The 12,808-nt window shown below is 37.4% G+C and overlaps 1 pseudogene across 1 annotated transcript; it reads left to right on the top strand.

Annotated features, from left to right (window-relative positions):
• Nucleotides 1-8,005: 8,005 nt before the first annotated feature.
• LOC149834646 ((R,S)-reticuline 7-O-methyltransferase-like) lies at nt 8,006-12,441 on the top strand (annotated as a pseudogene). The gene is made up of 2 exons (XR_016432555.1): nt 8,006-10,847; nt 12,164-12,441. The product of XR_016432555.1 is annotated as a (R,S)-reticuline 7-O-methyltransferase-like (transcript).
• Nucleotides 12,442-12,808: the final 367 nt, after the last annotated feature.

The following is a 12,808-nucleotide window of genomic DNA, read 5'->3' as shown; positions in this document are numbered from 1 at the left end:
CTCAACCTCTCACAATCTCTGGTTCTTATATTTAAAAGAAAAAATTATGAATTTTGAAATATAAAGATACAAACATTCTTCATCTCACAATATCTTTAGGATCTAGTAGAAACTGGTTCTGCAAGAACAGAGGGTTCTAAAAAAAACCATCAAATGTAAAGGATATTAAAAAAAAAACTCCAAAGCTTTAATCGTGTTATAACAAATAGTTACGAATTCTATTTTTCTTCGAATTGCAAATGCCACAAAAGCAAAAGAAGTATGAGACATATTAAGGCAAAAATTCAATGTTGACAAGAAGGTAACCACAATTAAACTCCAAACTAAAAAGTTAATTATTCGAAGAAATATTATTTTTGATGAAAATAGTTGTTGGGAATGAAAAAAAGAATAAGGTCAACATTTAATATTTTTTGAGGATGAACTTAAGATGACTCCATCAAATAAGAATATGTCATCCCATGGGTCTTTATCTCCTTCCTCTTCAACTCGAAGTACATCATCTAATAACCCAAACAACAATACTCTTCCACAGAATGTACGATCTTTTTATAAAATTTATAAATTATGCAATTTTGCTCTTATAGTTGCACAACCTACATGTTATGAAGAGGCATGTGAAAAAAAGAGTAGGAAGAATCTATGACAAAAGAGATGCCACCTGAAAAAGAAGAGTAGGAAGAATAACACGTGGAAACTTGTAGACTTGCAGATGATGCATGAAATGCATATCACTTTCATACATTACTCATGTATTTTTAAGGTTTAGAACTCATGTATTGATGTATTTAAGTACAAAGAGGCCACGATTTGAATTTCACTCGAATCAGAGTTAAAACAAGGAAAGTAGAGTATTTTCAGGGTTTTAGGTCGGTTTTCAAGGCAGAACAGATCCATATCTGACCCAAGAGATCAAATTTGGAGCTTGAATTGGATCAAAACCTTTCATATCCTCCAACCCATGTGATCCAAAGTGTTTTTAAATAATATTTTCCGAAAACCCCCTCTTTCTAATGCATTTTGGTAGCTAATTGTAAATAACAAGTAGTTTAAACATTGAACTAAAATTAACTTTTTAATTAGGTAGCTTTTAGAATTAGGACATAATATAGAATATAAATAAAATTTTTTTTTTAGGGTTCAGCGTTTTTGGGTCTTGAAAAAATTGCCCCTCTCTCTCCTCTCTCCTCTCTCCTCTCTCTTTCTCTCTCATTCGCACGGCCTCATTGGCGTGTTTTTCTTCTCCCTTCTTTCCTTTTGTTTGTGTTTTCTTTGATTGGTCATTGTGCTTCATTTGCAGGTGTTGCAAATTAGAAAAGGAGCTTCTCCTCGGAGGTGTGTTGTCTACATCATCGCGGAGTGACCGTGCTCTTCCCCCATCGCGGCCTTTTTCATCTCTTCTCCAACTTTCTCTTAATCGGCTTCCGGATGAGTGCAATAAAGTAAAGGAGTGTGGCAGACCTTTAAAGATGTGTTGGGCGTGCCTTCCAACCCCACTAACCACTCTTCCTCTCCCCTCCATCATCGGACAACCCTAGAGGTTGACAAGATTCTACAGGTTAAAGGGTTACTCATATCGAGAACGTGAATGCCAAATTTAAGAAAAATGACAAAAATGCCCTTACAAACTTGAAGGAGTGTTTGATCAGCCTAGTTTAGACTTTTTCTTAGTATTTTTTTATTAGTGTGCAACTTAATTATAGTTATTCTAATTCATTGTAAATGTTTGTGATATTAATAAATTAAATTTTTTATAGATAATTACGAATATTATCACGTTCCCTGAGGATTTGACCCGTACTCGTCATGAAAGTGGAAAGTCAATTTTTATATTTTTGGTTGACGATTTTCCAAAGTTTTTATTGAAAAATATGTTTTAAAAATACCATTGCAAAAAGTACAACCAAATTTTGGCATCGTGGCCGGGGAACAACGATTAATATTCTATTATTTCTAATATTTCAGTTTATTAATATTCATTTATTGTTCTTTCTTATTTATTTTTTAGTTAGTAGGATTAGTAAGTGAATATAGGTTTTCACTTAGTTAGTATATATAGGATTCACGTACTATTTTTCTAGGATTCACTTAATTACATGGCTAAAAGAGCGAATAGACAGATGGGTTTTAGAGAACATAGTTTGTGATTTCCTGTATTTGCTAATTTTATGATTTAGAGTAGACTTTGTTATTATAATTTTGTAGAATAATTAAATTGTTTTGACTTGCTTAGATTAGTTTTACTATTATTTTCTTTGTGTTCTTGTGATTTTATTTTGTATTTAGTTTAGTTTAAATAGACTAGGTTTGTATCTATATATATGATCTTAGTACCAGTGTATGCAGGGGCGAAGAGCTTTAGGTGTCCATTTGCATCCTTTTGTCGATGGCCCAGAGAGAATTCTACATTCTTCTCGAAGTTCAAGAGAAATGGGTGACATGGATCCTCCAGCTCCAGCTCATACACGTGCATTGAGGGAGTACTTCATTCTTATAGAGTACATCCAGGCATTCTGCATTCGGAGACCCAATGTACGGGTGCCCCATTACGAGATTAAGGTGAATGTCATTCAGATGCTTCCATCGTTCTATGGCCTTAGTCATGAGGATCCCTATAGGCACCTGGACAAGTTCCTCAAAATCTGTTCTACAGTAAAGATTCAGAATTTTGAGGATGATGCTTTGAAGTTGACCATTTTCTCATTTTCATTGAAGGACAAGGCCAAGTATTTTCTGAAGTCCTTTAATTCTATAGAAATAGGGTCCTGGAATCATATGCACAAGGAGTTTCTAAAGAAGTACTTTCCCATAGGTAGAACAAACCAGTTTAGGTGAGTCATCACTAGCTTCTCAGAGCTAGATGGTGAGCAATTCCATGAGATCTGAAAAAGGATGAAGGATCTCCTTAGGAAGTGTCCCCATCACTAGGTGCCGAGATGATAATTCGTGCAGTGCTTCTACGATGGTCTATCTGAACAAAATCGTCATATGATCGACTCTTCATGCGGAGGCATATTCATGTTGAACAACGAAAATGAGGCATGACAATTGTTTGATATATTGAGCAAAAACTTTCTACATCATGCCTCTAGCTCTCGTACTAAGAGACTCACACTCAACATTCCCAAGAAAGGTGGTGTTTTAGAGATTGGTCCAACTGGTGAGTTGCAAAACAAAGTGAATATGCTTTCTTAGAAGCTGGATCAACTTCTTACGGGCCCATTCTCCATTCATCAAGTGTGTGCTCTTTGTGCCAGTTTGGCACATCTTGTCACTCAGTGTCCTTCGGTAGCTCAATACCCTAAATTTTTTCATGAACAAGTTCAGGCTGCTCAGGGGTTCACCAATCTCTTGAATGACCCATTTTCATCTACGTACAATCCGAGTTGGCAAAATCACCCTAATTTTTCATGAAAAAACCAACAAGCCCTAGTCTCTGCCCCTCCGTCTCACCAGGTTAGGCCTAGTACTTTCACTCAGTCATATCAAAAGCCCAATTACCCTCAACTCTCTCCTACCTTTCTCATGGTTACCCCTCAAGAGACAACTTCACAATTATCTTTTGAGGAGAAGATTCTTCAAGCATTGCAGGAGGTGAAAACCTCCAGTCATAATGCTATGGAGAACTGTAACCAAATGCTTAACTCTCATACCCATTCTATTGCCAAGCTTGAAACACAGATGGGTCAGTTAGTAGATGCATTGACGAGGAAAATCGAGGGTAGTCGGTCGAGCCAGCCTATGATGAATCCCAAAGGCATGGAACTAATGGCTTCCGAGCTGAAGATGCCAAAACTCTATTGAAGAACATGATAGAATCTGAGCAGAGATAGTGTATCATATGTACATAGTAGGAATAGGATTTTATTTATTTTGATTTTATTTTGACTGAGATTTCTTTTTGTGATGCAGGTATGCGTATTATTTGATACTTCAGTGTATGAGTTGCAGGTTACCAGACACAGGACATGGCTTCAGGAGCATACCATTGGCCAGATCAGCAGAAAACTATGCATTTGTATATACATAGTGTTGGTGCGAAGTCAAAGCAATTATTAGCTCAAGCAGCCCTGCACATAATCAGGTTGTATCTTTCTTTTCTCCTATATTTATTTTATTGTTCTGTAGTGTGCATCTGCATTTGCATGTTGCATTTTTGTATGTCATTAGAGACAGTGTCATTCAAGCATGGGGGATGGTATAGGTGCACACTCAAAAAATTTTCTGTTCAGGTAGCTAAAACTCATAAAATTAGGTTTTTAAGAAACAAGTTTTTAGCAGATATGAATGTTTTTGACATAATCTGACAATTTAAAAATTTTTAAGCCCCATGTAAAAAAAAAATTCTGAACTAATCTAAAAAAAGTGGTTATTTATATAAATTTCAAAGAAAAGATAGTATTTGAATGTTAGAAATATTTTGAATCACTAAAGTATAAGTATGCACAGTATGTTTTTGAAAAACTAAGCAAATGAAAAATATAAAGAAACATGAGCTTAAAAGAAAAAGAGCTTATGTTTAGTCGTTGATGTCTTTGTATTCCTCAGTAGCTGAGCTTAGACACAAGTTGAAGTGTTTGAGTCTCATGACAAAAATGATAACAAAGGAGATCACCTTCTTGTCTAGTCAATATCTATGGTCTATTTGGTTCAAGCAAGTAGAACCTGAAGGGTGTTTTACAACTGGTGCCCTAAAGCCATCTGGTTTGTGAGTCATCGGCTTAAAAGCTCATTACATGAACTTCATAGAAAGCCTAATAGATATAGACATTGTACATGACAAAAAAGAAGACTATACGTAAACTATAAAAATAAAAGGTGTAGTGACTCAAACAATTAAGTCCAAGGAATACTCTATATCTGGTGCTTTAAGGTTGTTTGGCCTAAGAGTCACTGATCCAAAGCTTGCTACACGGGTCACAAAAACTGGATATTCAAAATAGTGCTCAAGAAAATATTGAAAAATGTGAAAATTAAAAATCAAAAGAAAAAATATGAGAGCTTAATAAAAAAAATCATTGCTTAGGAGTGATTAAGAAGAAAAAAAATTATGCAAAAAATATACAAGTGATGATAAATGAGAAACATGATAATACTTGATTTTTTGAAGAAATTCATAGATAATTGCAAATTTTAGAAAAGTGAAAGGAAAAAGGTTTTACTGTGGAGGCATAAAAAATCTAAATGTGTTATGAGAATGTAATTACATGAAATATTTGCTTAAACTAATTTTTTAATTGCCTAATACTTTTTGAAAAAGAATTTTTATTCATGCGTGACATAGATGTTTGTGGGTAGCCTCACTATAAACCCTCACGAGACCTTATTCGTCCACTGGGGTAACCCAGGGGTTTAAAGGGATTGTTGCATAAGCTAAATACAACCATGATTCTTATGAAAGTGAGTTAAGAATTTTATTTTACTTGTTCATTATATGCATTGCTTATTTTTAGTTCTTAGCATATTAATTTTCTTTAATAGTTTGTTAAGAGATTAACAAACATTCAATCATGGGGGTATTTGATGATACATCAAATGCATATCATTTTCATGCATTTTTCATGTGTTTTCAAGGTTTAGAACCCATATATTGATGTATTTAGGTACAAAGATGTCATAATTCAAATTTCACTCGAATCGAAGTTAAAATGAGAGAAATAGAGCATTTTCAAGGTTTTGTATCACTTTTTGAGGCAAAACGGATCTAGATCTGACCCAAGAGCTCAAATTTGGATCTTGGACTGGATCCAAACCTTACATATCTCCAAACCCACGTGATACAAAGTGTTTTTTAAAAATATTTTCTGAAAACCCCCTCTTTCTAATGCATTTTGATAACTAATTGTAAATAACAAGTAGTTTAAGCATTTAACTAAAATTAACTTTTTAATTACATGGCTTTTAGAATTAGGACATAATATAGAATATAAGAAAAATTGCCCCTCTCTCCTATCTCCTATCTCCTATCTCCTCTCTCCCTCTCTCTTTCTTTCTCTCATTCACACGGCCCCATTGGCATGTTTTTTTTCTCCCTTCTTTCTTTTTGTTTGTGTTTTCTTTGATTGGCTGTTGTGCTCCATTTTCAAGTGTTTTAGATCGGAAAAGAAGGTTCTCTTCGGTGGTGTGTCGTCTACATCATTGCGGAGTGGCCGTGTTGTTCCCCCATCGCGTTCTTCTTTATCTCTTCTCCAACCTTCTCTTAATCGGCTTCTGGACGAGTGCAGCAGCGTAAAGGAGTGTGGCAGACCTTTAAAGATGTGTTGGGCATGACTTCCAACCTCACTAACTGCTCTTCCTCCCCCCTCCATCATCGAACAACCCTAGAGGTTGACAAGATTCTACATGTTAAAGGGTTACTCATATCGAGAACGTGAATGCCAAATTCAAAGAAATGATGAAAATGCCCTTGCAAACTTGAAGGAGTGTTTGATCAGCCTAGTTTAGACTTTTTTCTTATTAATTTTTTTATTAGTGTGCAACTTAATTGTAGCTATTCTAATTCATTGTAAACGTTTGTGATATTAATCAATTAAAATTTTTAGAGATAATTATGAATATTATCACGTTCCCTAAGGATTCAACCTGTACTCATCACGAAAGTGGAAAGTCGGTTTTTATATTTTTGGTTGATGATTTTCCAAAGTTTTTATTAAAAAATATGTTTTAAAAATATCATTGCAAAAAGTACAACCACTTGCCACCTGAAAAAGATGCAACAATTGTGAAGTGGGTCTACAAGGTGAAATGCAACTCCGATAAAAGTGTGAACAAATACAAAGCAATGTCAGTTGTAAAGAAGTATGCACAAAAACCTAGAATAAATTTTTTTGAAACTTTCTTTCTTGTTGACGAATTGAATCCATTAGACTTGTATTGACATTTGGAAAGTTTTTCAATTTGATGAGAAGTTGGTTTTTTTAAATGAGTTTTTAGAAGAAGACGTGTATATTGAGCAACCACATGGATTTCTTGTTGATGGAAAAGAGAAAAAGTTTACAAGTTGAAGAAAGTTTTTTATGGTCTTAGGCAGAACCCAAAAGCGTTGTATAAGAGGCTTGATTCATGTTTTTAACAAAATAATTTTTGTCAAAGTGAAAATGAGCCTACGTTATATGTCAAAGTGGAAGGTAGTGATGTTCTCATTGTTTGTGTTCATGTGGATAATATTATATATATTAGTTCTTCAAATATTTTTATTGAGAAATTCAAGAATAGTATGATGCAAAACTTTGACATGATTGATTTGGGGTTCTTGCATTACTTCTTTGGACTTCAAATTCATCAAATAGTTGATGGTATTTTTATCTCTCAAGAGAAATGTACACTCTATCTTTTTAAAAGGCACAATATGTTAAGAAGAGTTCTACTCCAATAAACACGAATGATAAGTTGTCATCACATGTATCTTGGGCTCGGTTGTTAATTTAATGAAGATGAGTAAATGGTGAGAAATTGGAAAGAATTATGAAGAATCCATCATGTTTGGTAACACCTTCATTTCTTTCAAGGAATCAAGTTACACTATTGTTTTTATTTTCTATATTATTTGGCGACATTTTTTTGTTAACATACAATGAGATGAAGAATAGAGATATGTATAACAAATAAAATAAATAGCAATATTTACCATCCTTATTTGTACAACGGAGACATGGCAGCACCTGGTGGGCCATCTGGCATATAAATGATAAGACAATATAAACCACTTGTGATATAATATAAAGACTACGTATTCTTCTCTCTAAACCCTTGCCTTTGTTGCATTGGTTAACATCAACAGAGAGAGAGAGAGAGAGAGAGAGAGAGAGAGAGAGAGAGAGAGAGAGAGAGAGAGAGAGAGAGAGACGAAAGAAACATCAACATTACTAAGGCAGGGGATCAACAAAAAGTTGAGCCCGCAAAAACAAAAAAGCAACAACAGACCCAAAACAAAGGGCCAAAAGCACGAAAGCAAAACATAAAAATAGGAGAATATAGAAATCAGCCAGGGTCTTGAGGAAGAGAAGGCGGTTGAAGGGGGTGGATAACATGGGAGGAGAGGCGTAGAATTGCGTACACATCAGTCAAGATGCAATAGATGAGCTTACTAAAAGCAACCAAAATTTGAAAAAAGATCGCATTGTTGTGAGTCATCCACACAACCCACCAAGAAGTAAGAAGCCAAGTTCTCTAGATCAACTGCCACTGTTTGCAACTGTGAACCCGCGATGGACCCCACAGAAGGTCGAGCGTGAAGGATTCTTGTCTCATGATTACTTCAGGTTGATTCCATGTACTTTTAAAGAGATCCACAAAGATTGGGCAGACCCAAAACAGATGGTAGATTGATTCTTTTGTCGCTTGGCAAAGGACACACCTACTTGGATACTGAAAACCCACCTTCTTAAGGAAGTTGTTCGTCTGTACCCTATCATGTAAAATTAACCAGGCTAAGAACCGAGAGCGGGGGTTGGCCCATTCGCCCATAAAAGATGCTCAGAAAGCCAATCAACCCCAGGAGGAAGAAGAGACCGATACAGAGTTTTGGTGCACAAAACCCCGCTAGGCGCAATTGCCCATTGCAAAATTTGTGTGTCAGGACCGGGATCACCATCTTGCATAAGAACAAAAGACATGGCCTTAAGCCACATGTGATGCAAGTGAGAGATATGAAACCTACGGGGATGACAAATATAATGAATTGACTCAAGGAAACCGTAAAGCATGGAGCAGAGGAGCACACAGATTGCCTGGACGATGTGCCATCCAGCGTTGCTTCACAACAAGAGTAATACTCCTTAGTCTGGGAGCGAAGATCCCTAGACCAACCATACGCTTTTGTAACACCAACGAGTTCCATCCAACCAGGTGGCGCTTAGTCTGAAGGTGGCAACCAAATCAAAGAAAATCCGCCATCAAACTGGAGAACTTCTTCTCTACACCCTTAGGCATCAGAAACATGGATATAAAAAATTTTAGGATAGAGGACAAGACGTGCCTAATAAGGGTAAGCTGACCAGCGATGGAAAGGTAGGAAGTATGCCAGGAAGAAATTTTGGTCTGAACTTTTTGGATAGTGGCAGTCCAAGTGGCTGAGGGGATGCGCTTTATTTGTAAAGGAAGATGCAGATAGAAAATTGGTAAATCCAAAGTTGCGTAGCTAAAAATCTGATGTTTTGCGGCCAACAAGAAAGATGAGGCATTGAACATGGATAGATAGCATTTACTGTCATTAAGGGATAAACCCGAAAGAGAGAAAAATTGAAGGATGAGCTTGAATCTCAACATCTATTGCATGGAAGTGTGGCCGAAAATGATCATGTTGTTGGCATAGGTGAGAATATAATGGGGAAATTCCTGGATGCCGATGTGATCGATTATGCCTTTATCCGCTGCCCTCTTGAACAACACCACGAGACCCTTGGCGATGGCGTTAAATAACAAAGGAGAGAGGGGGCAGCCTTGCCAAATATCGCACCCAAGCTTGAACTGCCTACCTCTTGCTCTGTTAAGCTTAATCAAAGTGTGAGCATTTGATATCAGCTCATGCACCCATCGAGAGTAACGACGATCGATACCGAAGTTGGTAAGCATGTGGAATAAGAAAGGCCAATGGACCGAGTCGAAGGCTTTATGGAAGTCGAGCTTGAGAGATAAGAAAGGTTGGCCACTGATGTGCATAGAGTGAAGAACTTCTGATGCCAAGATGAATGAGTGTTGAATCCGCCTGTGGGGGATAAAAGCGAACTGGGAGTCCAAGAAGATTTAAGCAGTGACGGCTCTGATCCTATTGGCCAAAACCTTAGTAATAATGTGGTAGAGCGCACTCATAACTGAAATCGGGCGGAACCTCGAGATATCAGATGCTGCTACGTCCTTCGGGTTGAGAGAGACAATGGCTAAGTGTGTGTGAACCGGCAGCCGACAGTTGCGATGAAATTCAACGAAGACATTGATAACGTCATGTTGAATGCAAGACCAAAAGATACAGAAGAAATCCACAAGAAAGCTGTCATAGCCAGGACCTTTCCATCCTGAAAGACCGTTGATAGCCGAAATGATTTCAGCATCAGTGAACTTAGATTGCATAGCTCTGACTTGAGATTGATCAATAGCCCGTATGAGCTCGGTGTCACGGATAGAGATATGGCATCACCTCTTCGTCTTTGCCAACTCGATGGCTCTCAAGTGCACCGTCGAGCTCGGTGTCGCGGACATCATCCACAAGAATGGTGGCCCTATGACTCTGCACCAAATAGCAGCCCAGCTTCCCACTCCCTCCCCGGACCTGGCCTGTCTCTTCCGCATCATGAAACTCCTAGTGAGGAAACACGTCTTCACGCAGCAACAGCCCTCTGGTGATGACAATTGCACAAGTGGGGAGCCGAGTTTTGGAATTACTGCAGCCACTAGGTGGTTGGTCAAGGATGGTGAGCTCAGCCTGGCTCCCATTGTCCTCATGCAGAACCACCCTGTTGGTTTGGCTCCATGGCACTGCTTCACCAGGTCTGTGCAGGAAGGAGGTGTGACCTTCGAGAAGGCGCATGGGGTGGATGCTTTGGAGTATTGTGCTAGAAACCCTGAGTTCAATGAGATATTCAATTCAGCCATGGCTTGCACAGCCAAACTGGTGACAATGCCAATCATAGACAACTATGGGAATGGGTTCAAGCAACTTGGCTCGCTCATGGACGTTGGTGGGGGGACAGGAACAGCCATTGGGGAGATTGTCAAGGCCTACCCATACATCAAAGGGATCAACCTAGACCTCCCCCATGTTGTGGCCACTGCACCAAAGTATGAAGGTGTGACTCGTGAGTGGTGACATGTTTGTTGAGATTCCCAAGGCTGATGCTGTCTTCATGAAGGTGGGTCTTGGTTCACTTGGTTCCGACTCATCCCCTTTCTCATACCCCATCTGGGATCTCATTGATGCAAGTTGTTTTGATAAAATATGACCTCAGAAGGATTCAACGTGGTAAATTTGATAGGAATCAACCCCTTATTGCATTTTTTACAAAAAATATGTTTTTAAAATCAATGAATTTTGATGATTTTATGGCCATTGATGTTTTAATAGCCAGAAAATACTACGTGCAAGTTGGATTCCTGCAATTCAAATGTCAATATTCAATAGATGGACAATGTAAATCACACCTCTGGGGATCAGATTTGAGCAAAACAACTCGCATGCATACTAATTACGAATATCAGCGATATTGACAAATATGTGATATTTTGATCGTTGTTTTATATAAACGAAGATTTTAACGCAATAATTATGTTTTTATACAATCTTTCTTGGAAAAACATTTTATTTATATGTTAATATGCATTTTTTTCTTTTTTTGTTTGTTATTTTTTAAAATTTATTTGTTTTTTGCTGATATTTGCTGATAAAAAATCAAACAAACAAAAAATTTCTCAATAGTGAACACCGTTATTTTCAAGATTTACACTTTCGTTACCATGTGGATACTATTGATTGAGAAATTCATTTGGATAAGATCCCATGGCTTTTACACCAATTTATAAGGCAGATTGATTTCTTTCCCTTTCTGTCAAAAAAATAAGGTGGATTATTAAATTTTTACTGCCAAAAATATTCTTTACTTTCTTGTCTCTATCTATAATAACTTTTTGGAAACGATGTCTCCTTAATCCAACTTGGGATCCAGGGATATCTCTTAAATGATTCCTTATATGCCACAGCCAATCTCATGACAGCATTTTGAGTGGGGCCTGTATTCTGTTGCTATGGTGCCCGTGTAATGCTGTCTTGTGATAGGCTGGCGGCACAAAAAAGAGCAATTAAGAGATAGATCCCTCGACCTAAAGGTTGGAGAAAACAAGTCCTCACTTTGGGGCTTGGGCAGTCACCTTATCGCCACCCATTATCAGTCACTGATCTTGTACATTGTTAATTCTCGGTGAGCGAAAATTTGGTGATATTTTGGAACATCATATAAAAATATTAAAATAGTTAAATAAAAAAAATACTACATAAACTGTTTTTATCACCTTAATGACGCATTCAAACGGAGCAATATCTTGAAAATATCATGTTTTCATCATTTATCGGACTTTCACGATAAAATCTCGACGTTTTCAAAAATATGGGCAAAATATTTGTGAGAAGAATATTTACCATAGTTGGGATGTGGGTGTTTTCTGTGCAATGCAGTGGATAATGCATGATTGGGACGATGAAGACTGCGTGAGGATTCTGAAACTAAGTCGGAAAGCAATACCAAAAGAGAAGCTGATAATTGTGGACGATGTGCTGCGGGCTGAGGAGAAAGGGGCATGGGGAGACAACAGAATGGTGTTCGACTTGGTGATGCTCGCGCATACCTCTGTTCATGAATGTGGAAGAAGCTGCTCATGGATGGAGGATTCAATCGTTACAACATCATATCCCTTCCATCTGTTCCTTCGCTGGTTGAAGCATTTCCCAATTGAATAATGCTAAACATACTATGAAATCAAACCTATCATGCTGACTTGTAGCTCAGAATAGTTAAGTGGTTCTAGAGGTTGGAGTGTGTGGATTCAATCGTTACAACATCATATCCCTTCCATCTGTTCCTTCGCTGGTTGAAGCATTTCCCAATTGAATAATGATTAACATACTATGAAATCAAACCTATCATGCTGACTTAAAGCTCAGAATAGTTAAGTGGTTCTAGAGGTTGGAGTGTGTGTGTATGCAGACGCCCGCATGCTTCTGCATTTTGAATAAGAAAGTAATATTGCTTTGAATTTCAATTGAGTCCAAATTAAGCCGACATAAACTCTTCCAATAATTCAATCACGGGTAGCTCAAGTT

This window comes from Nuphar pumila, chromosome 6 (genome assembly GCF_984573655.1).
Source record: "Nuphar pumila chromosome 6, dmNupPumi1.hap1.1, whole genome shotgun sequence".
Classification (NCBI taxonomy): domain Eukaryota; kingdom Viridiplantae; phylum Streptophyta; class Magnoliopsida; order Nymphaeales; family Nymphaeaceae; genus Nuphar; species Nuphar pumila.
The sequence above is the reverse complement of the archived record's forward strand: the minus strand, read 5'-3'. Positions and strand labels throughout refer to the sequence as shown.